Source organism: Cynocephalus volans, chromosome 7 (assembly GCF_027409185.1).
Source record: "Cynocephalus volans isolate mCynVol1 chromosome 7, mCynVol1.pri, whole genome shotgun sequence".
NCBI classification, from domain to species: Eukaryota; Metazoa; Chordata; class Mammalia; order Dermoptera; family Cynocephalidae; genus Cynocephalus; species Cynocephalus volans.
The window spans coordinates 95,693,426-95,698,327 of NC_084466.1; positions in this window are offsets into that span (position 1 = coordinate 95,693,426).

Genomic DNA, 4,902 nt, shown 5'->3' on the forward strand with positions numbered 1-4,902 from the left:
TCTCTTTTAATTACAAATTCCATCTTTAAGTCACCTCTTTCTTCTCACATTCACTGTATACAGTTAAAAGTAGCCACACTGCAGTCTTCTGAATGCTTTACTGCTTAGATATTTCTTCTGCCAGATATCATAGTTCACTGGTCTTAAGTTCTGAATTTCAGAAAGCCCTGGGACACAGACATAAATCCACCAAGTTCTTTGCTACTTTATAACAAGGATGACCTCTACTCCAGTTTCCAATACCTTGTTCCTCATTTCCATCTGAGACCTCATCAGAATGCCCCTTACCATCCATATTTCTACAAATATTATGGTTATGACCAATTGAGTAATCTCTAAGAAGATTTTGAATTCCCCTACAGCTCTCCTTTTCTTCTGAACCCTCACCAGAATTGCCCTTAGTGCTCCATTCATGGCAATCTAGGCTTTTTCTAGCCTTCTCCTCCAAATTCTTCCAGCCCATACCCATTGCCCAGTCCCAAAGCTGCTTCCACATTTTCAGGTATTTGTTATAGCAACAACCCCGCTCTTAGTACCAATTTTTTGTCTTAGTCCATTTTGTGTTGTTATAAAAGAATACCACATACTGAGTAATTTAAAAAGAAAAGGAGTTTATTTGGCTCACAATTCTGGAGGCTGGGAAGTCCAAGAGCATGGTGCCAACATCTGGCAAGGGCTTTTGTACTGTGTCATAACATGGTGGAAGAGCAAGCAAGCAGAGAAAAAAAGGGAGCCAAACACCCACAAACAACTAACCCACTCCCACAATAATGACAGTAATCCATTCATGAGAGTAGACCTCTTAAAGGCTGTTAATACTGTTACAATGTCTATTACATTTCCAGCATATGAACTTTTGTGGAACACATTCAAACCAAGCACCTTACATGGCAAAGGAGACTTTGTGGATGTGATTGAGTTAAGGATCTTGAGATGGGAAAATTATCCTGGATTATCCAAGCAGATCCAATATAATCACTAGGTTCCTTACAAGAGTGAAACAGAAGGACCAGAGTAGGTGGAGGGGATGTCATGACAGAAGTTGAGGTCAGAGTGATGTGGGGCTATGAGCCAAGGAATGTGGGCAGCCTCTAGAAGTTAGAAAAAGCAAAGAAACAGGGCCGAGCCCGTGGCGCACTCGGGAGAGTGCGGCTCTGGGAGCTCTGCGACGCTCCCGCCGCGAGTTCGGATCCTATATGTGAATGGCCGGTGCACTCACTGGCTGAGTGCCGGTCACGAAAAAGACGACAAAAAAAAAAAAAAAAGAAAGAAAGAAAAAGCAAAGAAACAGATTCTACTTAAAGCCTCCAGCCCTGCTGACCCATTTTGGGCTTTTGTCCTTCAGAACTGTAAAATAATACATTTCACTGTTTTAAGCCAGTGAGTTTGTGGTAATTTGTTATAGCAACAATAGAAAATTAATATGGATTTTGGTACCAGGAGCAGGGTGCTAATTTAATAAATACCTAAAAAACCAAGTGGCTTTGGAACTGAGCAATAGGCAGTGGAAGGAAGAATTTTGAGAGACATGATAGAAAAAGCCAAACTATGAATGCTAAAAACTCTGCTGATGAGGGATCAGAAGGAAATGAGGAACACAGTGGGGAAAATCTCTATTGTCTTAGACAATACCTAATCATCATACATAGAATGTTGTAGAAATATGAATGTTAAAGTCACTGCTGGTGAGGGCTTGGAAGGAAACGAGGAATATTTTATTGGAAACTCGTGTGTGTGTGTGTGTGTGTGTGTGTGTGTGTGTGTGTGTGTGTGTGTGTGTTGGGGGGTGGGGGGAGACTTTGTCATACTCATATAGTAACAGAGAATTTAGCTGAATTGTACCCTGAAGTAGAAGTAGAAGTTGTAAGCAATGAACTTGGATAGTTAGCTGAGTAGATTCCCAAGAAAAGTATTGAATATGCAACATGGTTTATTCTTGCTGTTTATGGTAAAATTTGAGAGAAAAGAGATAAATTAAGGGTTAAAATGTGAACAAAAAAGGACCAGAATTTGGAGAATGGGGAAATTCTCAGCCTATCCAGATTGAAAAAGATGCTAAAACTAGGAGGTTTACTATCAGGAAAAAAATGCTCTGGAGAGAAAGCCAAGGTTGCACTGGACAACCCTTTCTTTGCTAGTGCCTTGGAAGGAGCATAAGGTCAGAATATTCAATCACACAGAAGGCTCTTTGAAAAGCCATCAGAGATGGGATTATACAGGAAAGATCCATGGGGATGCCACTTGCCTAATGGAGTGAATGTCTGTGATACGTGAAAGACCCATAAGGTTCTAAAGATTTTCATACCAGCAGAAACTGCCAGCTTAAAAGAAGGTGGTTAAATGGGCCAATAGTATTACTTAGCTGCGAACATGAGCTTCATATAAAGGAAGAATAACTCAAAGAATGAGTGAAGCCCAGAGGACAGAGCCTTGAGTTTCAGAGGATTATTTCCAAACTGCGGAACCCGAGGAGTTGGCCGACTGGATTTTGAAATTACTTGGAGTTGATGACTTATTTTTTCTCTCCATTTTCTCCTTTTTTAGATGGGAATGTCTATAGCTGTTATCTTATGCCTGTCCCTGGGAGCAGATAAATTCTCTTGCGTTTCACACGTTCACAGATGGAAAGAAATTGTGCCTCCAGGTGGAATATACCCAGCACCTCACTCGTACCTTATTTAGATTATTTAGATTAATGAGATTTGGGACTTTTAGACTGATGAGATTTAGGTGATATTTTGATTTGATGCTGTAATGGGTTTAGATTTGGGGGGATGTTGGATGAGGTGAGTATATACTGCATATGCAATAAATTTGACTCTTTGAGGGCCAGAGGGCAGACTGTTGTAGGCTATCACCAAAAATATCAACATCTCTGAAATCTGTGAATATATCCGTTCACATGGCAAAAGGGACTTTGCAAGTGTGATTAAATTAAGGATCTTGAAATGGAGAGATTATCCTAGATTATCTAGGTAGAGACAATGTAATCACAGTGTTTAAAGGGATCCATATAAGAGGGAAACAGGAAGGTCAGAGTGAGAGAAGATGTGATGACAGATGCAAAGGTCAGAGTGTTGTAGGGTCATGAGCCGAGGAATGTAGGCAGCCTTCAGAAGCTGAAAAAAGAAAGAAAATTCATTTTCCCCCTCAGAAGGAGCCCAGCCCTGCTGGCCCATTTTGGACCTCTGGCCTTGAGAATTGTAAAATAATACATTTATGTTATTTTAAACCATTAAGTTTTTGATAATTTGTTACAGCAGCAATAGGAAACTAATATGCTAGCCTCTTTCTACACTGAGCTCCACACCATCCAAGCCAGCCTACTCACTCTCCCACCTGAGGCCCTTTCCATCTTCCTATCTCTCCTGGATCCATCATGAAAATCCCTGACTAGCCTCAGCCATAGGCTTCCACCGATTGTTTCCTTGGAGCTCTTTCACTTTCTCTGGTTTCTTGACCCTTCTCAGATCTGCTTTTTCCTTTAACTGATAGGTTTTTTTTTTTTTAATTGAAACATAGTTGATTTTACATATCTGTGGGGTATAGCATTGAATATTAATACCTGTGTGCAATATGTGATGCTCAAATTATAACCTTTTAAAAACTCTAACTACACATTAAAGTCATTTAAAAATATTGAGGCCCAAGCCCAGACCAATTAAATCGGACTCTGAAAGTAGAGATCAGGTTATTAGGTAATTTTTAAAAGCTCCCCAGGTGATTCCAACGTGCATACAGCATTGAGAACACCTGCCAACCTCTTGCTTGCTGGTCATGAAACTTTAGCATGCATAGGAATTGCCTGGAAAACTCTGACTATAGATGCCAGGACCCCAAGCCCGAAAAGTCTGATTCAACATGTCTAAAGCAAGTGTAGGATCCTGCTTTTCTAACAAGTTCCCCAGAGGTTCAGATGCTGGTGACATTCGGAACATGGAGAGACATTTCTGTCTGCTCCCTGCCCAGGAGACTCAGCTGACTGGTAAGATAAATTCCTTAGATCAATGATTCTCAATCTTTGATGAATATCAGAATCACTTAGGGACATTACTAAAAATACAGTTGCCCAGATACGAATCCAGCTTTGTTTAACCATGTTATTTATAACAAGCTCCCCAGGTGTTTGGGATGAACACTGAAGTCTGATAGTCAATGCCTGCAACAGGGGTTCTCACACTCGAGCATGCAACAACAGCACAGAATCCCCTGCAGGGCTTGCTAAAATAGATTGCTAGACCCCACCTCTAGAGTTTCTGATTCAGTAGATCTGGGGTGGGGCCTGATAATTTGCATTTCTAACAAGTGCCAGGTGGTGCAGAAGTTGCTGATCTGGGGACCATACTTGAAGATTCGCTGTTTAGATTGGCGGTCTAGGTGGTGGTTATTCCCTGTGTCTCCATTCCATCATTTCTCATTCTCTCAGTTGAAAGAGTTCAGTGAGGAGAGAGAAAGGGCTGAGGGAAGTGCCCAAAGAGGTCTTGACTTCAGGGGACTACAAAAGGGGACTTTCAGAGAAGGACTTCTGGTCAGCTCACCACGGGGGCATGCTGGCATAGTTCCAATAGCTCTCCAAGGCCAGGGATGGTGGCCAAATTCCAGAGGGGAATAAAAGTGATTTGATCAATAGCAGTTAACTTCACAGATATGTCCAGCCCCAGTGGGATTCAGGCTTCCTGGCAGAATCTCTGAGCCTGTGGTGGTGAGGGATGTGCAGGTACAGTGAGGAATAAGAGAAAATCTGAGGATGGGGATGACTGTTGTCACCAAGATAATTAAGGAAAAAGCCAAGCTGGAGCTACAAAGTCCTGCTGTCCAATGGCATTAACCCCATCTTAAACACGTGCTCTGGAGAGGTTTCTCTCTCATGGGAAGAGCCAGATGAGAGAGGAAGTAATATCC